This window comes from Papio anubis, chromosome 3 (genome assembly GCF_008728515.1).
Source record: "Papio anubis isolate 15944 chromosome 3, Panubis1.0, whole genome shotgun sequence".
Lineage (NCBI taxonomy): Eukaryota > Metazoa > Chordata > Mammalia > Primates > Cercopithecidae > Papio > Papio anubis.
Window position 1 is genome coordinate 35,295,584 of NC_044978.1, and position 24,103 is coordinate 35,319,686.

A 24,103-nucleotide genomic window follows, 5' to 3' on the forward strand; every position below is an offset into this window, starting at 1 on the left:
CTTTGTTCATTTCCTTTTACTCTTTTTTCTCTACACTTCTCTTCTCACTTCATTTCATTCATTTGATCTTCAATCTCTGGTACTCTTTCTTCCGGTTGATCGAATCAGTTACTGAAGCTTGTGCATTTGTCACGTAGTTCTCATGTTATGGTTTTCATCTCTATCAGTTCTTTTAAGGACTTCTCTACATTGGTTACTCTAGTTAGCCATTCATCAAATCTTTTTTCAAGGTTTTTAGTTTCTTTGCACTGGTTACATATTTCCTCCTTTAGCTCTAAGAAGTTTGATCGACTGAAGCCTTCTTCTCTCAACTCGTCAAAGTCATTCTCCATCCTGCTTTGTTCCATTGCTGGCGATGAGCTGCGTTCCTTTGGAGGGGGAAATGCCCTCTGATTTTTTGAATTTCCAGCTTTTCTGCACTGCTTTTTCCCCATCTTCGTGGTTTTATCTGCCTTTGGTCTTTGATGATGGTGACGAACTGATGGGGTTTTGGTGTGGGTACCCTTTCTGTTTGTTAGTTTTCCTTCTAACAGTCAGGACCCTCAGCTGCAGGTCTGTTGGAGTTTGCTTGAGGTCCACTCCAGATGCTGTTTGCCAGGGTATCAGCAGCAGAGGCTGCAGAAGAGTGAATATTGCTGAACAGCGAGTGTACGTGTCTGATTCTTGCTCTGGAAGCTTTGCTCAGGAGTGTACCCAGCCGTGTGAGGTGTGAGGTGTTGGTCTGCACCTAGTGGGGGATGTCTCCCAGTTAGGCTACTCAGGGGTCAGGGACCCACTTGAGCAGGCAGTCTGTTCTTAGATCTCAACCTCCATGCTGGGGGATCCACTGGTCTCTTCAAAGCTGTCAGACAGGGACATTTACCTCTGCCGAGGTTTCTGCTGCTTTTTGTTTAGCTATGCCCTGTCCCCAGAGGTGGAGTCTACAGAGGCAGGCAGGTCTCCTTGAGCTGTGGTGGGCTCCACCCAATTCCAGCTTCCCAGTGGCTTTGTTTACTTACTTAAGCCTCAGCAAAGGCAGGCGCCCCTCCCCCAGCCTCGCTACCACCTTGCAGTTAGATCTCAGACTGCTGTGCTAGCAATGAGGAAGGCTCCGTGGGCATGGGACCCTCTGGGCCAGGTGTGGGATATAATCTCCTGGTGTGCCATTTGCTAAGACCCTTGGTAAAGTGCAGTATTAGGGTGGGAGTTACCCTATTTTCCAGGTGTTGTGTGTCTCACTTTCCTTTGGCTAGGAAAAGGAATTCCCTTCCCCATTGCACTTCCCACATGAGGTGATGCCTCACCCTGCTTCAGCTCTCGCTGGTCAGGCTGCACCCGCAGACCGGCACCAACTGTCCGACACGCCCCAGTGAGATGAACCCGGTACCTCAGTTGAAACTGCAGAAATCACCCGTCTTCTCTGTCGCTCCGGCTGGGAGCTGGAGGCTGGAGCTGTTTCTATTCGGCCATCTTGGGCATGCCTTTTATCCCAGTTTAGGTTTCTTAATGAACCCAAGGGGTTAATTCGATCAGGTCTGCCTGTTCTGCTTGCTTTGGGTGGCTTGCTTTTTGTTTTGTTTTTCTGTGCTTTTTCTATGAAGCTGAAGGTGTGGTAGCTGAAGGCTATGCCCCAAATGCTGAAACTTAATCTTTACTGGCCACTTTATAGATGACATTCATAAGTCACCATTGTGACAGTCGTTTCAGTTGTTTTTCAGGGACTTGGGTCAGCTCCTATCCAGTTCAAACCGTTGAAACCACCGACCTTTCACACGGACCTGTGCAAGTGCCTAAGAGGTGGCCTTTTCACGTCATAGGGCCAAAACCTCCACCCTCAGAGCACGCTAATGCTGCCATTTTCTGTACATGTCCTATGAAATGCCATGAACCCTGACTAAGCTTGCACAGAATAAACCTGTCACTTCATTTTCCCCCACTGCCAACCACCTTTCCCCATTCCTTAAGCCACCCAACTTCCTTAACCCATTGATATCCCTAAGACTTATCTTTATGGAAGTGGAATTGAGAACTATTTTCCCACATCTCAATTCCGCAAGAACTCGGTGGCCTCTTTTCTTTTTCGCAAAACCCATGTGACTGTGATTGATTTACTGCACGTGGGCAGAATGGACCTAGACCTTGAGCTGGCTGATCATATTTATAGAAGAGGTGGTTTAAGTGTGAGATTTGTAGATTAAAGGATATTGCAGGTTTGGGGAGGCTTATTTTTTCCTCTTCTAGCTTCCCCCAGTTCATTTAACTCTTCAGTGTTCCCCTTCTGTTGTTCCCTCTCCTATAGCCTGAAGGTACAAGGAAATGCGATGGGCAGGCAGGAGCACCTAAGTGGTGCACAAGCTCCATAGTACAGTGGTTTGAAAACCCAAGCCTAATGGCCAACACTCAGCTGTCCACACACCATAGCTGAATCCTGGTGACTCAAGACCCAAGGAAGCCACAGTTCTCATCATTGCCCCCAGAAATCCAATATCTTTCATAAATAGGGCAGTCTCAGGGAGGGGCTGTTTCTGAGGAGAAATTTTCTGTAAGAAATTTACAGTAGTTTTACCTGAGGCCTTGATTTTCAAAGAAATGCTGAAAGGCAGTATACAGGCTATCCCCTTCATGAACACTTCTGACAGGAGGAAAGGAAGTGGGGCCTTGACCCCACTTCAATCCGTGTCTCTTCCCTGCAAGCTGGGTGCTCCATTACCTGCTTGTATAGTCACCCAAGCTGTGGATTAGCCACCCTGGGAGTGACTTCGGGCTAATCTGAGTTTTCAGGCTTTTCCTGGCCACACTGCCTTCTACCCCATTTCCCCCCTGCCCTTCTCTAGTTATACTGGCCCCTTCCCTTCCCTATCACCCATTAACTCTTCTTCCTCCTGCCCATGCCTGTAACTTGAAATTCATATTTCCATCCTAGACCCTGCCCTGGGTGGCACAACTGTATTTCCAGGGATCAGGTGGATGTCTTACTAGGTTCTCTCACAGGTACCTTAAACTGACATCTCAAACACTCTTGTTGCCACAAGCTTCCTTTTCCTCCCTATGCCCTTTCTGTGTTTACATTATGACCCTCTTTTCAGTTACTCCTGCTGGGATCCTCAGAGCCATTCAATGATCCTTTCTCTCTTCTGTCCCAGATCCCATTTTACACCTAGTCTTGTCGATTCTACCTTCTAAATAGACTTTCACTCCATTCCCTCATCTCCATTTTCTCTGCTATCTCCTTGGTCAGATTCCTACCATCTCTTTGTTTCTGCAAGTGTAAGAGCCTCATAACTAACAATATCTGATATTGCCCTTCCATAGTTTGCATCAATCCATCACCCTAAAATTATTTTGTTTAAAACCATTTCCTCTAATTACCAATTCATCAGATGAAACTTTATCTAAAATTCAACCTTCCTTGGGGTTTTGCATCCATGCAAACATCAACTTTTTGTTGACTTCTTTGAGGAATTTTAAGGATTTTGTTACCATATCCCATCATTCAATACTTTCTTCCAAACTGATGTCATTAGACCCATAGTTAAAACCTATGTGCCAATGACTTACAGATTTATGGCTCTATCCTGACCTCTTCTCTGAGTTGTATTTTTTTTGTTGGTGGTGGTGGAGGTTTTTGTTTTGTTTTGTTTTGTTTTGTTTTGTTTTTTGAGATGGAGTCTCGCTCTGTTGCCCAGGCTGGAGTGCAATGGTGTGATCTTGGCTCACTGGAACCTCCACCTCCTGGGTTCAAGCAATTCTCCTGCCTCTGCCTTCTGAGTAGCTGAGATTACAGATGTGTGCCAAAACGCCTGGCTAATTTTTGTATTTTTTATATCCACTGCCTACTTGATGTCACCACTTAGATGTCTTTAAGGCCCTGCAAACTCAGTATGTATAACACTGAACTAAGATTTCCCTGTACTCACCACCTCACAAAAGCCCTGGTCTTCTTTCAATGTTTCTTATTTCCATGAATGCATAACACAAATCTAGTTGCACACACCAGAAATCTACTGGAGTCCCACTCTGCCACATGCAATTCATCAACAAGCCCTGTTGATTTTGCCTCTTAAATATCTCCTAAATAGCTCTCATATCCATCCTTCTCTAGGACCAATGCCACAAGGTAGTCAGTTGCCACATTTCACCTTCGCTGCAGCACAGAAGGTCTCCTCATGTCTCCTCAGTTATTCCCTTTCTCACCTGTTCTCCTCACCACAATTAGAGTGATCTCTGACGAAATGCAATTCTAATGAAATCATTTCTCATTAACACTTTCAATGGTGCCCTGTGGTTCTTACAATAAACGTTATAGACCCTAACTTGCTCCTCAATGCCCTTCATAGTCTGGTTCCTCCCTACACACTGTGCAGCCCTCAGATCTCAGATTAAATAGGATTTCTTTCAAATCCCTGAGTTATATAGGCTATCATAGTTGCAATTTTAAATTTGTGTGCTTATTTGATTACTTAACTTTAATGTTAACTAAAGTCACAAGCTGCTGCACTAGGTGACATCAATGGCCTACAGAAATATGTAAATCAAAAGAAACACTCTTGAGAAATAAACTGTCTTACATAAAATGTTCTTGACTTGATAAATATTTACTGTTTAAACTAAGTTACAACATTTTCAGGCATTCATATTCTATATTCAGTCTTTGAATTTGAAGATGCATGAATTTCCTGAACATCAGATAGACCTATACTCACTAAGAAGCAAAAGCCAAAAAACAAATCAAATAGAATGGATATTTTGAGCATATGAAATGTTACTACACTTCTAAAATTGTGGAAATGTTGAACACTTCCACAACTATATCCAGATTGAATATGTTAATTTTTCCCTTGGCTTTGCCTGAAATATTTGCAATTAATATAGGAAGCAGTAATACAATAGAAAGTTGATGCTGATAAACTATAAAAATTTTTCTTACAAGATACCAAAGACAATAGAAGATCAAATAATCCACAGCAAAAATAAACCAACAGATAAATTAGGTAGAGTCAGTCAAGGCACTTGTTACTCAGAAAAAGGCCTGCAGGGTAGAATTGATGGAAAATTGAATATGAGCAAAAATTGATTATTGCCAAAAACAAAATATAAAACAAAAATACAAAAACCCAGCAAAAGTAGAATTCAACATAATCTCTATTTCCTCAAATTAATGTGACATTTAGTATAATCGTGAATGTTTTACACTGAAATGTTTTTGGCCAAAATTATTCTGTGATGTAGTGTACACTTCAACATCTTCTTCGGTAGAATACATCAAACATAATGGAATAAATTTCTTAGAACGCATTAGACCTTACCAATTATTCATGTGATCAATTTCCCCCTTTCTTCTGATGACATTCACATGTGGGACACACCTCTTCACACACTCACATGTGTCTACAAGCTATGGATATCGCACAATTTCTAACTAGCTAACAGCGATTCCACCACCCCTTGGTGTAAAAATGTGTCAGTTGAGAATCACTCACCTAGAACAGTCACCTTATTTTACATTCTGAGGTTAAGCAAAGCACCCAAAGACTTCCTGGTGTGTAATGGCATAGAGAGCCTTATAATTCCCAATTCTTTGTTCACTTAATTTGTCACTCTGAATTGGTAATCTGGAATTATGAAGATAATAATTATACTTTATATTTTAAAAGTGTTTCTAAACAATGCATCTTCTTCAAGACCCTCAGCCATAAGAGGTAGGTATTGTTATAATCATGAGCATTTTGGCAAATGTCTAAAGAGAAGATATGCAAGAAAAATAAGCAATTCCTAGGGGATAATGTCTGAGCCCTTTGAATGCGCTCCCTAATAGAGGATTTTTGTATGCCTGAGGCCATGAGCCACACTGTATTAGTTTGATCAAATATTTTGGCTAACACATCTAATTTATGGTGAATATCCCATGTGCCTTTTTCTTTGACTGATTTCAATCAGGATTCTTCTGCTGTAATAAACTATAACCATGAGTACAACAGCTTTTCTTAGACCTGTGAGTCCTTGTAGTGAGTCATCAACCTAAGAGTCATTTTTGGGGAAATCTCCCCCATGCTGTTTTCTATGGCTGCTATAAGAAATTACCATAAAGTTGGTGGCTTTAAACAATGCAAATCTATTCTCTTGTAGTTCTTAAGGTTAGAAGTCTAAAATCCTTCAGCAGGTGATATGGTTTGGCTGTGTCCCCACTCAAATTTCATCTTGAACTGTAGCTCCCATAATCCCCATGTGTCCTGGGAGGAACTCGGTGGGAGGTAACTGAATCACAGGGACAGGTTTTTCCCATGCTGTTCTCATGACAGTGAATAAGTCTTATGAGGTCTGACAGTTTTATAAACAGCAGTTCCCTTGCACCCAGTCTCTTGCCTGCCACCATGTAAGATGTGACTTTGCTCCTCATTCACCTTCCGCCATGATTATGAGGCACCCCCAGCCATGTGGAACTGTGAGTCAATTAAACCTCTTTTCTTTATAAATTACCCATTCGGGTGTGTCTTTATTAGCAGCATGAGAAGAGACTAATACAGGAGGGCTGCATTCCTTCTGGAGGCTCAAGGGAGAATCTATTTCCTTGCCTCTTCTAGAGCTTCTAGAGGCTGTTTGCATTTGTTGGCTCATGGTCTCATCTTCAAATGCAGAAGGGTAGCATCTTCCAATCTCTCTATATCTGTACTTTGGTCATTCCATTGCCTTATATTCTTCCTCTGACCCTCCTTTCTCATCCCACTCTTACAAGTAGGCCTGTGATTACATTGAAATCACCCAGACAATCCAGGGTCTTTCCAACTCAAAATCCTTAACTTAATCACATCTACAAAGTCGCCTTTACCATGTAAGGTAACACAGTCATAGGTTTCAGACATTGGAACTTGGACATCTTTGGGGATGAGGAGGCATTATTCAGCCTACCATAGCCCCAGTGTGTTCATACCACACAAAGGCCAGAATTACAGTGGCTCTCCATTCCTCCACTTTCTGGAGGCCCTATCTCCTTGCAGGACCATGAGATAAGGAGGACTTATCTCACCTGACTCCCCCTGCCCCAAAAGCTCACCCAGATATTTCTTGGAGCCTCCAGGGATATCTTTCATTCCTTACCTCCTGTTCCTCTTCTTGGATGAAGGACAAAGGTGGAGTGTGGAGGGTAGCTCTCTAAGAACAATACAGCTAATGTCTTTTGGAGAACATTGATTTCCTATTGTTCTTACTGTGAATTGCATTAGAAGAGATGTCATTTAAATCAGTTATTCTCAAATTACGATTATAGGAACCACTTCCAAAAGGATCACCTAACAAATTTGTTAAGCTGAGCATTCCTGGCTGTACTCTCAACCCAAGAAGGAGATTATGAGGTAACGTTTTCATGAGGTTTGAGATTCTTTGGCTTAACAAATAGTATTGGCTTTATAGAGAAAAGCAAAACATCCTCCTCCTTTTGTCTCCTGATAAGAATGTTTCATCTTCACCTTCCTAAGCATGATTTTTTATCCCCACTTTGGGTGACCCTTTCCCAGGGTACACCCTGAAGCCTAAATTAAGGTAATAGCTCTAAATCTGGTCATCACTACCACCATCTCTTTATGCAAGGTACTCCCAAATTATTATTATTTGGCTTAAAAATGTTTCTCCCTAAAAGCACTCTAGGACATGTATTTATTCTTCCAATAAATTAAATAAAATTATTTTTCAAACGTACAACTCTAAGGCCAATGGAGACAGTGTGGAATGTTATAAAACAAAGACCGGCAATCACCAGTTTATGCAATGTACTCAAGACTGATAACAAGTTTGTGTAAAGATAAATAAGGAATCAACAGCAGGGTTGCAAACCTAATTAATCACTCTCCTGACGCTGAGTTTGTTCGATTACGGCATATCGGAAAAAGCCAAGATATGGAGTCCTTGGATTGTACCTGATTTAGCTGATTACTTATCTGCATTGTCCCAAAAGAAACTTGAGAGTTATGGTTCTGCCACCCAAAGCACTGAAGATAATGTCTTTGGGGGAAAGAGCCAAAAAAGGTGTGAGTCCTTTTCACTGGTGCAACACTTCCTACAGCTGGTTCCATGTAACTCACACAGGGCATAAAGGATTCAATGCTTTGGGCCATTTAAATTGTGCAGCTGGGTCACTACATGCTTAATCCTGTGAAAAGATGAAGTAAATAGTTATGATATGACCCAAAATACAAGTGGCCTATAGCCAATATTTTGAACCACTAAAGACATAGCCATAATTTAATCTCCAAGTCAAAACACAGAAACAAACAAACAAAAAATCTACTTAAGCCCCTTCAGTTGATTCATTCTACCTTTCCAGGAATCAAGCTTTTGTGTAGGAGGTAGGTAGGATTGGGATACACTCCTTCACACCATTCCCATAAGGGAGCCCCACCTCCAAATTACCAGGCCATCACTTTGGACAATTTTGCTGTTTTTCAAGAGCTTGCAAGAAAGAAAATTGTGCTTGTCAGTGAATAGGTCCTTACTACGGAGGGAGGCTTTGTGCATTGAAAAGCTTGCCTTCAGAATATTCAAAATGATGGCAAATTTAGCCAAATTGGGCAAAAGTGAATCAGGTTTCACAAATTTAGGAATGTTTATTTAAATCTTTAAAACATATGTTGCCACAGCTGTGTTTACCATAGAATGATGATGAAAATAATCCTAATGAAAATGATGATGTATTTATATAATGTCTTTCATCCAACAAGCACCAAACCCGCTGCACAACTGATCTCATTAGGCCTGACTAAATCCCTTTGAGCTACAACATAAATATTATTTCCAATTTGCAGATGAAGAAACTGGGACGTGGGGAAGGTTATTTGCAGCTAAGGAGATGAAGTTACAACCCGACTCTCCCACCTGTGTAGTGAGCTGCCCTTTGAGCAGACTCTGGGAGGGGGATCCCTTCCTCCACACTTCCCCACATGAATTGCCACCCCCATCCTAGCCGTGGGAGAAAGAAGGAATAAAGAGCAAAGTACCATTGATTTTTATGCATTATTTTTTCTTGGAATTAACTGTCTGGATATATGGGTAGATAATCATCTTCTCAAAACATGCCATTGAAAGTGAGAGTTGAGAAGGTAGCAGAAAGCTTTGTATCATGGGTTTCACTGATGAGAAACCCAAGACATAAAAAGGAAGGAGCTAATTTAGAGCCCCCCTCAGCAAAGGCCGAGAGTCAGCCGTGTGTCCTACCCTGCTCTCCCCACCAGTGCGACTCAACTTTCTGTCTTTTTAGAGTGTTGGGGAATGGGAAGAGCTTTTTAACAAAATGCCCATTGTAGACTCAACTACTTCAGTTTGACCTATAAAATTCTGTCTTTTCCTAAATCTAGATTCTCTTGAAGTGATAGTTAACTCAAGCATTCAAGCATATTTAAGTTCAGTTCCTAATAGAGTTCCCATAGTTCCACCAGCTAATGGTTAGTTTCTGCATGTCTCCTCCTTCTACAATTAGTACATTTTTAAGGCAGCTGTGAGATCATTACCTCAGAATGTGTAGTTCAAATACCTAATGCAAGAACCTGCATAGCACCTGAACCCTAGAGACTTTACCAAAGCACTGATTTTGACTCCACTCTCAACAGCACATTTTGAATTAAAGTTTTAAAGTAGAAAAGAATGTTTTGCCTAATCTCTTGCAGTCAGTATTGATGTTAAATATATGCTTTCCAAATTCAATAAAAAATTGCTTTCCTTCCATTTGGAAAAAAAGGAGGTCTTTTCATGCAGGCATTTTTTGCCAAAACCTGAATTTAAGCCTGCCCAAGAAAAGATACTCTCTAGAAATAGCAGAGAAAAACAAACCCTGTTGAATATCTTATAGACGTTATCTAAATTTGAATTCTCAGAGTCCCACAATATATTTAATTTTAGTAAAAATGTATTTACCTATGCATGGAATACGGCTTTTACTGCCAGACTCATTTTCCCAATAAGAGTGATAGAAACAGTGTGGTGGGCTGCAGATAATCTAGGCATTTCCTACAGATAGCCCTGGGCTGTTACCCTGCCTTGCTTATTTATTCACTAGGGACCTAGGGAAGACCACTCAACTTTTCTGAATCTCAGTTTTCTCATTTGTAAAATGGAAATAAAAATAAATACCTCACCAGTTGTGAAAATTAAACTTTAATCCAGAGCTTTTCCGAAGGAGACTCTGAATACATTAAGATTTCCTTCACTACCACCTTTCTAGCCACTCTCCTCTAAATCTGTAAAGGTTACCAAAATTAGTGTGTTTTATATACAGTGTGTGTGTGGACTAGATATAACAAAATATCAACAGCTGTTATCTCTGAGAAGTAGAATAATGAACATTTTTTTTCCTCTTTGCACTTTTCTGATTTTCCAAATTTGCTATCATTTATAATGAAGATATTGGGGTTTGTTTGTTTGTTTGTTTGTTTTTGTTTGTTTTTTGAGATGGAATCTCACTCTGTCACTGAAGCTGGAGTTCAGTGGTGCCATCTTGGCTCACTGCAACCTCCACCTCCCGAGTTCAAGCGATTCTCCTGCCTCAGCCTCCTCAGTAGCTAGGACTACAGGTACACCACCACGCTTGGCTAATTTTTTGTTTTTTGTTTTTTGTTTTTTTTGAGACGGAGTCTCGCTCTGTCACCCAGGCTGGAGTGCAGTGGCCGGATTTCAGCTCACTGCAAGCTCCGTCTCCCGGGTTTACACCATTCTCCTGCCTCAGCCTCCCGAGTAGCTGGGACTACAGGCGCCCACCACCTCGCCCGGCTAGTTTTTGGTATTTTTTAGTAGAGACGGGGTTTCACCGTGTTAGCCAGGAATTTTTTGTATTTTTAATAGAGACAGGGTTTCACCACATAAGCTAGGATGGTTTTGATCTCCTGACCTCATAATCTACCTGCCTTGGCCTCCCAAAGTGCTGGGATTACAGGCATGAGCCACCACGCCCGGCTGCCACTGTATTTTTAAGAGCTGATTTTTCATTTATGCTTTTTCCTTGCTTTGTCTTTGACTTTTGATAATTTCACTATAACATGCCTCAGAGAGGACCTGTCAGCTCTTCCAAGTTCAAATCTGCCCTTGAATTGGCCAAACTACTGAGATTTCCCCCAAATGGGAGAGGCCCGTGAGCTTCCAAGCAACTGATACAACCCTGGGCCAACAGAGAGGCTATGGACCTGGGCTCAGGACCTAAGAAACAGCCCCTCAGTACCCTGCCCCCTGCAAACACACTCCTGGTCTTCTCGATGACCCTCCACCCCCAGTAAGGGCCTGCAAAACAATCCCATAAGCTGCCTCTGATAAGCACAGTCCAAGGCTGGCTGAACAGCTAAGAGTCCATGTCTCAGACCTAAAAACAGCCCGGTGGGCCACTCCTGGTGGACATATCCCAGACAAGCCAAGCAACCACGTGCCTGCATACTGGGCCTGAGAAACAGCCCTTCAGGCTGCCCCTAATGGCCATGCCTCTGAACTGGCTGAACAGCCTCACACTTGCATTCCAGACCTGAAAAAAAAAATGTAGGCTGCTCCTAGCAGACATGCACCCAAGCCAGCTTGAGAAGCTGTGCACCCACATCCCAGGCTCAATAAACAGGCCTGAGAAACAAACCTGTTGGCAGCACCTCTGGTGGGCACACCAAGAGACTGAAAAAGCAGACCTGTACCTGTCCCAGGCCTACAAAGCAGCTTCATGTACTACCACCTACAGAAATGTCCCCAAGCCAGTCAAACAGCCTTGTGCCCACATCTTGAGCCTAAGGAGCAGCCCCATGGGCCGCCCCCAGGAGACACACCCCCAGGCTGGCTAAGCAGCAGTGTGCCCATGGATCACCCTCAGTGAACATGCACCCAGGCCAGCTGAGAAGCCATCTTTTTACATCTTAGGCCTGAAACATAGCCATGTGCTCTGCCCTTAGAAAACATACCACTAGAAAAACTGAGCAGTGTAAGCAGTGTCCTGGGCCTGAGAAACAGTGCTGCACAATGCTCCTGGCAGGTATAACTCCAGGCTGGCCAAGCAACTGTATGTCCATGCTCCTGGCCAGATAGCCCATGGCCTCAATCCCAGAGACACAGACCCCAAGCTAGCTGACTCAACCCCAGCTAGAGAAATAGCCAGACAAGCCCAGCTTTGGCTAAGCTACACCACCATCACCACAAATTCTGTCAGCCTAGGCCACTGAGAAACTCACAAATACCACTAATGTGGATTATGGCTGAAGAAACTACGCAGAGACTATATACTGCGTCCACCTAGAACCAAGATCAATGTACCCCATCAGACCAATAGCGCAAGACCTATTCATACAAACAAGTCCCTACAAAGCCCATAAAATTACAAGAGGTGACTTTTCCCCCAGATGAATAGGAATCAATGTAGAAACATATCGACCATGAAAAATCAAGTACATATGTTATCTCCAAAGGAGGTAACAGATCCCAATCATAAGATAATATGTGAAATGCCAGAAATGGAATTCAAAATAAAAATCTTAAGGAAATTCGGTGAGATATAAGAGAATACAGATATACAATTCAATGAAACCAGGAAAATAATTCCTGATTTGAATGAGAAATATAGCAAAGAGCTAGATATCATAAAATAGAACCAAACAGAAATCCTACAGCTGACAAATTCAATGAATGAAATTTAAAAATACAACCATGACCTTCAACAACAGACTAGATCAAGCAGGAAAAAAAAATTCTGAACCTGAAGACAGCTCTTTTGAAATAATACAAGCAGGCAAGAAAAAGGAAAAGAGAATAAAAAAGAATAAAGAAAGCCTATAGGATTTACGGAATACCATTAAACTAACAAATATTCATATTAGGAGTCTTCTAGAAGGAGAAGAGAAGGGAAAAGGTAAGGAAAATATATTTAATGAGATAATAGCAGAAAATTTTCCAAGTCTTGGGAGAGAGACGTACATCCTGATCTGGTAAGCTTAAAGAACCTCAAATAGATTCAATTTAAACAGGTCCTCTCTGAGGCATGTTATAGTGAAATTGTCAAAAGTCAAAGACAAAGCAAGAAAAAAGCATAAAGTAACATGTAAGTGAATTTCCATTAGATTAAACATGGATTTCTAGGTAGAAACCAAAATAATAAAATTATATGTTCAAATTACTTAAAAGAAGAAACTCTCAGTCAAAAATGTTATATCCAGCAAAGCTATCCTTAAGAGAAATAAAAATCTTGCACAGATAAGCAAACACTAAGGAAACTGATCACCACTAGAACAGGTTTACAAGAAATGCTCAAGGGAATCTTACATCTAGAAGTGAAAAGACAATAACCATCTTATGAAAACATGCAAAACCATAAAATTCCCCATGTTAGGCCATTCTTGCATTGCTATAAAGAAATACCCGAAACTGGGTAATTTATAAAGAAAAGAGGCTTAATTGACTCATGGTTCTTCAGGCTTTATAGGAAGCATGGTGCTTTCATCTGCTTGGCATCTGGTGAAGCCTCAAGAAGTTTCAATCATGAGAGAAGGTAAAAAAGGAACAGGCACACACATGGTGAAAGCAGAGGTAAGCAAGAGAAGGGACACAGGTGTCACACACAAACAACCAGATCTCACAAGGCAATCACTATTGCAAAGATAGCATTAAACCTTAAGAGATCTTCCCTCATGACTAAAACACCTCCAACCAAGCCCCACCTCCAACACTGGGGATTACAATTCAACATGAGATTTGGGTAGGGACAAATATCCAAACTATATCATTCTGACCCTGGCCTCTCCAAATTTCATGTCTTTCTCACACCGCAGAACACAACCATGCCTTTACAACACTCTTCCAAAGTGGTAATTCATTCCAGTGTTAACTCAAAAGTCCAAAGTCCCATCTGAGACAAGGCAAGTCCCTTCCACCTATGAACCTTTAAAATCAGAAACAAGTTATTTACTTCCAAGATACAATAGAGGTATATACATTGGGTAGATATCTCCATTCTAAAAGGGGAAAATTGGCCAAAAAAAAATAAAAAACAGGACTTACCGGCCCCATGCCAGTTCAACACCCAGTAGGGCAATCATTAAATATCAAAGCTTCAAAATAATCGTTGACTCTGTCTCCCACCATTCAGGGCACACTGGTGTGAGGACTGGGCTCCCAAAGAGGAGCAGGTATGCAGGAAGCAGTGTCTTGAGGCTGTGCAGGGCAGCAGAGCCTTGGGCATGGCCCATGAAACTATTTGGTCCTCCTAGGCCTCAGAAAGGTGGGGGCGTGCCCTGTGATGGGAGGGGCTGCCTCAAAGGTCTCTGAAATGCCTCTAAGGCTTTTTCCTTGTTAGTCTTGGATATTAGCATTTGGCTCCCTTTTAGTTATGCAAATATCTCTAACAAGTGGTTGCTCCATAGCCTGCTTGAATTCCTCCCCTGAAAAAGCTTTTTCTTTCTTTGCCACAAGGCTAGGCTGCAAATTTTTCAAAATTTTATGCTCTGCTTCATGTTTAAATATAAATTCCAACTTTAAGCCATTTCTTTACTCCCATACCTGAGTATAGGTTGTTAGAAGCAACCAGTCAACTTCTTGAAAACTTTGCTACTAAGAGATTTCTTCCACCAGATCCCCTAGGTCATCACTCTCAAGTTTAAATTTCTACAGATCGCTAGGTCATAGACACAATACAGCCAAGGTCTTTGCTAAGGCATGACAAGGGTGACCTTTGCTTCAGTTCCCAATAACTTATTCATCTCCATATGAGACCTCAGCAGCCTGGACTCAATTGTCTATATCACCTTCAGAATTTTTGTCTCAACCATTTAACCAGTCTCTGAAGTTCCACACTTTCCCTCATCTTCCTGTCTTCTTGTGAGCCTTCCAAACTCTTGCAACTTCTGCCCAGTACCCAGTTGTAAAGTCACCTCCACAGTTTCAGGTATTTCATAGTGTCATGTAAGTATGTGTGAACAGAGTTCACCAATAGGCTTTGTGTGAGCAGCAAGGCTGTTTATTTCACTTGTGTGCAAGTGGGTTGAGTCCAAAAAGAGTCAGCAAAGGGAGATAGAGGTGGGGCACTTTTATAGGATTTGGGTAGCTAGTGGAAAATTACAGTTAAAGGTGGTTATCTCTTGCGGGCAGAGGCAGGGATCACAAGGTGCAGGATGGGGAGATCATGAGACTCATTGTCCAGGGGAGGAATGTCACAAGGTCGACTGATTCATTGGGGTGTAGCAGGAACAAATCACAATGCTGGAATGTCATCTTTTGTGGTTCTTCAGTTGCTCCAGGCCCTCTGGATGTATACGTGTAGGTCACAGGGGTTATGATGGCTTAGCTTGGGCTCAGGCCTGACATTCCTGTCTTCTTATATTAATAAGAAAAACAAAACAAAATAGTAGTGAAGTACTGGGGCAGCAAAATTTTTAGGGGTGGTATGGAGAGATAATGGGCAATGTTTCTCAGGGCTGCTTCAAGCGGGATTAGGGGTGATGTGGGAACCTTGAGAGGGAGAGATTAAAGTGAAGAAAGCTTTTGGGGTAAGGGGTGATATTGTGGGGTTGTTAGAAGGAGGATTTGTCATATAGAATGATTGGTGACAGCCTGGATGCGGTTTTGTATGAATTGAGAAACTAAACGGAAGACACAAGGTCTGAATAAGAGAAGGAGAAAAACAGGTATTAAAGGACTAAGAATTGGGAGGACCCAGGACATCCAATTAGAGAGTATCCAAGGGGGTTCAGCATTATTATTTGCTTGGTTGGCGAGTTTTGGGGCTCTATCCTTGAGTTTTTTAATCAATATGTTGTTATATACCAGGCCAGATTGATTTAGGTAAAAACAACATTCTTCATTAAAAAATATAGAGTCCTCTTTTTTTTTTTTTTTTTTTAGCAGTGAGTAAGTCGAGGCCTCGGTGATTTTGGAGCAAAGAGACATGCAAAGTCAGCAATTGTTGTTAAAAAAGGATTAGAAAGAGCTACAAGAGAGTGAGTGAGATTGACGGTGTGGTGGAGATAGCTGGGGAGGGGTGGAGGGTGGCATAAGAATCGGAACCAGAATAAGAGTGAGCATAAAAGTAAAGAATAGGACTTCATCAGGGTGAAAGTATTGGAGGATGCCCTGTCAGCAAAGATCATCTACCCACTCTATGAGGGAGTCAAGGTGGCAGTTTGAAGTAAAACCAGGAGATATCAATTATGATGGTTTAGAGAAAAAGTGTAAACTAGCATTGTAAATAAGGGCAGGGCATTTATGAGTAGTTGGGAATGGTGAATAGGAGTATGACTAGACAGAAGATAGTAGGGATGACAAGTTTTTAGGGTGCAATCCAAGTAGTGGGGGTGACTGTGTAAAGCCCTGTTACAAAAAGTAGAGTAAGGACGAATAAACCTAATAGAATGAAGGGATGTATTAAGCTCATAAGGGTGATTACTGTTCTTCAGAAATGTGAGCGAGTTTAAGGGAAGTAGGGGTGAGTACTCGAGGCTTCCAGGAGGAAGAGGAGAGATCAGGCTGGCTGGCTGACAGATACAGCTTTATTCTGGAACAGTGATATGGAGGGGGACAAATCACTGGAACAGGAATGGAGAGGGTCCTGCAGGCAGACAGCAGTTGGGGTACTATAGATGACTAAGTAGGGTCTGGTCCATCGAGGTTGTAGAGTTTGAGGGGTCAGATTCTTAACAAGAACTGATCGTCCAGCTAGGGTGTCTTCATATGGCTGGGAATGTAGAGTAGGAAAGAGAAGATTAGCAGCCTGGTGAATTTTCTGTCTAGCCTTCTGGAGGACTGGAGGATAGTCACCTAGAGAGCTGACATCTGGGATGAGGTTGGCGTTGAGCAACAAAGTGCGTCCATATAAAAGTTCAAATGGACTGTACCCTGTAGCATCTCAAGGATAGGCTCTAATTCTGAGAAAGGCAAGAGGCAAAAATACTGTCCAGTCCTTTTTAAATTGGCAGCTGAGCTTATTGAGGTGTGTCTTTAAAAGACCATTAGTCCGTTCTACCTTTCCTGAAGATTGAGGATGCTAAAGGGTATGAAGGTTCCACTGAACACCAAGAGCCTGAGAAACTGCTTGGGTGATTTGACTAATAAAGGCCAGTTGATTATTGGACTATATAGAGGTGGGACGGCCAAACTGAAGAATTACATCTGACAGAAGGGAAGAAATGACCATGGTGGCCTTCTCAGATGCTGTGGGAAAGGCCTCTACCCATTCAGTGAAAGTATCTACCCAGACCAAGAGGTATTTTAGTATCCTGACTCAGAGCATGTGAGTAAAGTCAATTTGCCAGTCCTGGGCAGGGGCAAATCCCCGAGCTTGATGTGTAGGGAACGGAGGGGGCCTGAGCAATCCTTGAGGAGTAGTAGAATAGCAGATGGAACACTGAGAAGTCATTTCCTCGAGGATAAATTTCCATGATGGAAAGGAAATGAGAGGTTCTGAGAGATGGACTAGTAGCTTGTAACCTACATTGAAGAGGTTATGAAAGGACGACAGAATAGAATGGTCCTGTGAGACTGGAAGGAGCTATTTTCCTTGGTTCAAGAACCATTTGACTTGAATGGGGAGAGATCGATAGGTAGAAACTTCCGCGGGAGAGTAAGTAGGAGTGACTGATGAAAAACTGGCCGTGAGGGAAAGAAGTAGGAATACTGGCTGCTTCTTTAGCTGTCTTATCAGCATAATTGTTGCCTTGAGCAATGGGGTCTGAGGCCCTTTGATGGCCTTTGCAGGGAAGGACTCCAGCTTCCTTTGGAAGTAAAGCAGCCTTTTTATTAAAGAGGCATTAATGATGGAGGACCCTTGCATAGTGAGAAAACCTCTTTAAGCCCATATAACAGCATGGTGGTGCAGGATATGGAAGGCATATTTAGAGTCAGTATAAATATTGACAAGCAGCCTTTTGCAAGAGTGAGGGCTTGAGTTAAGGCAATGAGTTTGGCTTGCTGAGAGGCAGTGGAGTGGGGCAGAGTGGTAGCCTCAATGATAGATGTGGAAGATACTTATAGCATAGCCTGCCTTTGCTGGTAAATGGTGATTAGGCCTCGTGGAACTGCCATCAATAAACCAAGTGTGATCAGGGAGAGGAACAGGAAAGAAGAAAATATGAGGAAATGGAGTGAATGCCAGGTAGATTAGAGAGATACAGTCATAAGGATCAGGCATGGTATCAGGAATAATGTGGGAGACTGAAGTCCGGGCCAGGAACAATGGTAATTGTGGGAGACTCAACAAAAAGTGAGTACAGCTGAAGGAGCTGGTGGGGCAGAAAGTATATGTGTCAGGTGTGAAGAAGAAAATAGATTTTGAAGGTTACGAGAACTGTAGAGTGAGTTGAGCATAGTTTGTGATTTGGGGGGCCTCTAAAAGTATTAGAGTGGCGGCAGCTGCCACACGCAGACATGAGGGCCAGCCTAAAACAGTAAAGTCAAGTTGTTTGGACAAAAAGGCTACAGGGTGTGGTACCGATCCTTGTATAAGAATTCTGACTGCACAGCCCTGCACTTTGGTTGTGTGTAATGAAAAAGGTTGGGATGAGTCAGGGAGAGCTAGTGTGGGAGGAGTCTGTAGAGCTGTTTTTAAGGAACGGAAACAGGAGTGGGGAAAGGATTTAGGATCTATGGGGTCAGGTAGTTTTCCCTTTGTGAGTTTATATAATGGTTTCCTTAGGATGGCAAAACCAGGTATCCAAAGGCAAAAGTATTCAACCATTTCTTGGAAGGAAAGGAGTTCTTGCTTTGTAGAAGGGGTTGGGGTTTGAGAGATCAGCTGGACACAACCGGCAGGTAGCACACGCATGTTTTCATGAAGGATTCTGCCGAGGTAGGTAATGGATAAGGAAGACATTTGAGCTTTGGAGGGGGATACATGATATCCCTTGGAGAACATAAATGTTGAAGGAACAGGAGGGTGTCTTGTTGAGAAGATTCAAAGGAAGGGCTACAAAGTAGAAGGTCATCAATATATTGAATAAGTTGAGAAGCAGAGGGGTGGAAAGAAAGTAAATCATGAGAAAGAGCTTGGCTGAAGTAATGAGGGCTGTCCCTGAAGCCTTGTGGCAGTGTAGCCCAGGTAAGCTGCTGGGACTGATGGAAGTCAGGGTCATTCCAGGTAAAAGCAGAGAGGCTGGGACCAGGGGTGCAGGGGAATAGTGAAAAAAGTATCTTTAAGATCAAGAATGGAATAGTGAATTGTGGAAGGGGGTATTGAAGATAGGAGGGTGTATGGGTTTGGCACTATAGGATGGATGGGAAGGATAATTTGATTAATAAGGCAAAGATCCTGCACCAACCTGTAAGACTTGTCTGGTTTCTGGACAGGTAGGATAGGGGAGTTATAAGGAGAATTTGTAAGCTTTAAGAGGCCATGTTGTAACAGATGGGTGATAACAGGCTTTAGTCCCTTAAAGCCTGTTGTGGGATAGGATACTGGTATTGAGCAAGTAAGGGTGATTAGGTTTTAATGGGATAGTAATGGGCATGTGATTGGTTGCCAGAGAGGGAGTAGAGGTGTCCCATACTTGTGAGTTGAAGTTGGCGGATATAAGAGGAGGACACAAAGGAGGCTTTGGGTTGGGGAGAAGGGCAGCAATGAGATGTGTCTGTAGTCCAGGAATAGTCAGGGAAGCAGAGAGTTTAGTTAAAATTTCTTGACCTAATAAGGGAACTGGGCAGGTGGGGATAACTGAAAAAGAGTGCATAAAAGAATGTTGTCCAAGTTGGCACCAGCATAGGGGAGTTTTAAGGGGTCTAGCAGCCTGGCCGTCAATACCCGCAACAGTTATGGAGGCAAGGGAAACAGGCCCTTGAAAGGAAGGTAATGTGGAGTGGGTAGCCTCCGTATTGATTAAGAAGGGAAGGAATTACCCTCCATTGTAAAAATTACTCAAAGCATCTATGATGGTCCAGGAGGCTTCTGAGGTGATTGAGCAGTGTCAGTTTTCAGCCGCTAAGCTGAGAAGACCTGGAAAGGAATCAATCCGAGAGGCTTGGGCTAGAGTTCCAGGAGCTCTGGCAGTGGCTGCCGGGCAAGTAGTCTGATTTCCAGTGGGGTCCCGCACAGATGGGACATAGCTTAGGAGGAATCCTGGGCTGCGGGCATTCCTTGGCCCAGTGGCCAGATTTTCAGCACTTGAAGCAAGATCCTGGGGGAGGAGGTCCTGGAGGAATGCCTGGCCACTGTGGTTTAGGTGTTTTGAAGTTCTTGTGTGCTGTAGATGTGACTGGGGTTTCTCTCACAGCAGAGGCAAGTAATTGCAACTCAGAAATATGTTGTTGCTTGACTGCCTCTTCTCTATTATTGTACACCTTAAAGGCGAGGTTAATTAAGTCCTGTTGTGGGGTTTGAGGACTGGAATCTAATTTTTGGAGCTTTTTCTAATGGCAGGAGCAGATTGGGTAATAAAATGCATACTGAGAATAAGACGGCCTTCTGGTCCCTCTGGGGCCAGAGCAGTAAAGCATCTAAGGATTGTTGCCAAACAGGGCATGAACTGGGCTGGGTTTTTATAGTTGATGAAAAAGATCCTAAATGCTAACTGATTTGGGAGAGGTTGGATAAAGAAAAGGAGAATTAACTTTGACTATACCTTCAGCCCCAGTCACCTCTCTGAAAGGAAATTGTTGGGAGGGCTAGTCATGGAGCAAAACTATAAGCTGGACCGGGTGTGAGGAGGGGAGGTGATAGAAGGATTATAGGGTGGGGAAGTGGAGGTTGAGGAAGAATTGGGACCTGGCTCGGCCTGGCAAGGAGCAGCCTGGGGAGGAGGGGAGAGGCCAGATAGGTCCATAGAAAAGGAGGATTCAAAGGACTCAGAGCTTGGGGTGGAGACTGAAGGAACAGACAGGAGTGAAAAAAGAAAGATTTGGTATGAGTCGCATTGGGAGCAGATACTAGGGAGGGACCAATATGTAAAAGAATGCCTGGACATCAGGCATCTCAGACCAAATGGCCCATTTTACGACAAAAATTATCTAGATCTTTTAGGATGGAGAAATTAAAAGTGTCGTTTTCTGGCCATTTAGAACCATTGTCGAGTTTGTACTGGGGCCAAGCGGTGTTACAGAAGAAAATAAGAGGCTTAGGTTTTAGGTCAGGTGAGAGTCGAAGACGTTTTAAGTTTTTTGGAACACAGGCTAAGGGAGAAGAAAGAGGAATGGAGGGTGAAAAGTTGCCCATAGTAAAAAGGTAAATTTAGAGAAAAGAGAGGGTAGAGACATAGAGGGAGGGAGGTGGTATGTGCCACCCAGGGGAGGTGGTACTCGCCACCAAGGTGAAGGAACAAGGCAGGCATCCCTGCGGTGATCAGACACATCTTGAATGTGGGTGAATAATCAGGCAGGCATCCCCGCAGTAATTAGACACCAAAGGAAGACTATCTTCTCGATTCCATGACCAGTGCTGGAGTTTTGAGTTCACAGATAGAACGCATCTCCTCTGTCTCTACAAGAAAGGGAAAGGAACTGAAATTAAGGAAGGGAGAGACTGAAGGGTGGAAGGATAGCGAGAGAGGTTGGAGAAGAGAATAAAAAGAGGCTGCTTACCCGATTTAAAATTGGTAAGATGTTCCTTGGGCTGTTCTGAGGACCCGAGGTTGTAGGTGGATCTCCTCACGAAGAGAGGGTGAGGACAGGGGACCAGTCCCCCAAAGGAGTCCCCCTGTCCCAGGTCTTCAGCACCAAACGTCATGCGAATCCATGTGAAGAGACCACCAAACAGGCTTTGTGTGAGCAATAAAGCTTTTTAATCGCCTGGTTGCAGGCAGGCTGAGTCCAAAAATGGAGTCAGCCAAGGGAGATAGGGGTGGGGCAGTTTTACAGGATTTGGGTAGGTAGTGGAAAATTACAGTTAAAGGTGGTTATCTCTTGCAGGCAGGGGCAGGGGTCACAATGTGCAGGATGGGGAGATTATGAGACTCATTGTACAGGGGAGGAATGTCACAAGGTCAATTAATTAGTTGGGGTGGGGCAGGAACAAATCACCATGGTGGAATGTCATCTTTTATGGTTCTTCAGTTGCTCCAGGCCCTCTGGATGTATACATGCAGGTCACAGGGGTTATGATGGCTTAGCTTGGGCTCAGAGACCTGACACAGCAATGTTCCACTGCTGGTACCAATTTTCTGTGTTAAGCCATTCTTGCATTGCTATAAAGAAATACCTGAGACAGTAATATATAAAGAAAAGAGGTTTAATTGCCTCACAGTTCTGCAGACTTTACAGGAGGCATGGTGCTGGCATCTGCTCAACTTCTGATGAAGCCTCAGAGAGCTGTCAATAATGGTAGAAGGTGAAGAGGGAGCAGGCACATCACATGGCAAAAGCAGGAGCAATCCAGAAAGTAGAGGGGAAGTGTCATACACTTAAACAACCAGATCTTGTGAGTACTCACTGTTACAAGGACATCACCAAAACATGAGGCATCTACCCCCATGACCCAAACATCTCCCACCAGACCCCACCTTCAACACTGGGGATTACAATTTACAAGAGATCTCAGTGGGAAAAAATATCCAAACTATATCACTCCCTGGTAGAGCTGATACATAAAGGAAAAAGAAAAAGGACTCAAAACTTGTCACTACTGAAAACCACTCAACCTCAAAAATAAACAATAAGAGAGAAAGGAGCAAAGAATATATTAAAAAACCAGAACACAATCAATAAAATGGCAGAAGTCCTCACCTGGCAACAATAACATTGAATGTAAATGGCTTAAATTCCCCCACTTAAAAGAGACTGACTGGTTAAATGGATAAAAATACAAGATCTCCCGCAAAAAATATGCTGTCTACAAGAAACACACCTCACCTGTAAAGACACACATAGACTGAAAAATGAAAAGAGGAAACAGATATTTGATGCAAATTGAAGCCAAAAGTAAGCAAGAATAGCTATACTTATATCAGACAAAACAGACTTCAAGTTGAAAGCAGTAAAAAGAGACAAAGAAGGACATTGTATACATAATAACAGAATCAATCCAGCAAGAGAATATAACAATTATAAATATATATGCACCAAATACTGGAGCTCTCAGATATATAAAACAAATATTATTAGATCTACAGAGAGAGATAGACTTCAATATAATAATAATTGAGGACTCCAACACCCCATTTTCAGCATTGGACAGATTAGCTAGATGGAAAATCAACAAGGAAATATCATATTTAGACTGCACCATAGACCAAACAGACCTAACAGACATTTACAGAACATTTCACCCAACAGCTGCAGAGCAGTCAGTCTTTTCATCAGCACATGAAACATTCTCCAAGACTGACCATTATGTTAGGACACAAAAGAAGTCTTAAAAAGCTTTAAAAAGTCAAAGTCATATCAAATGTTTCATCTGACCACAAGGGAATAAAACTAAATATCAATAACAAAAGTAACATTTGAAACTATACCAATACATGAAATTAAGCAATGTATTCCTGAATGATCAATGAGTAATGGAAGAAATTAAGAATGAAATTTAAAAATTCCTTGAAACAAAAGAAAATAGAAATACAACATACCAAAATCTATGGGACACAGGAAAAGCAGTAGTAAGAGGCAAGTGTAGAGCAAAAATGCCTATATCAAAACTAGAAAGATTTCAAATAAACAACCTACCTAACAATGGACAAAGAGACTAGGAAAGCAAGACCAAACCAAACTCCAAATTAGTAGAGGAAAGAAATAGTAAAGATTAAATTAAAGATCAATTTAGTATTAATATCAAAGTGACAAATGTATAGCTAATATCTTACAGAAAAGCTTTCAGTGTTTCCTTTAAGACCAGAACAAGGCAAGGATGTCAACTCTCACCACACTTATTCAACATAGTACTGGATATTCTAGCCAGAGCAATAAGCAAGAGAAATAAATAACAGAAAATACACAAAGATGAAACTAAAAAAAAAAACACAGATGAATGAAACAAAAAGTCAGTTTTTTGAAAAGATACACAAAATCAATAAATCACAACCTAGGTTAACCAAGAAAAAAATAGCTAAGACTCAAATAAATAAAACCAGATGAAAAAAATACAAATGATCATTAGAGACTATGATGAACAACTATATGACAATAAACTTGAAAACCTAGAGGAAGTAAATAAATTCTTGAGTGCATACAACCTACTAAGACTGAAACAAGAAGAAAAAGAAAACCTGAACAGACTTAT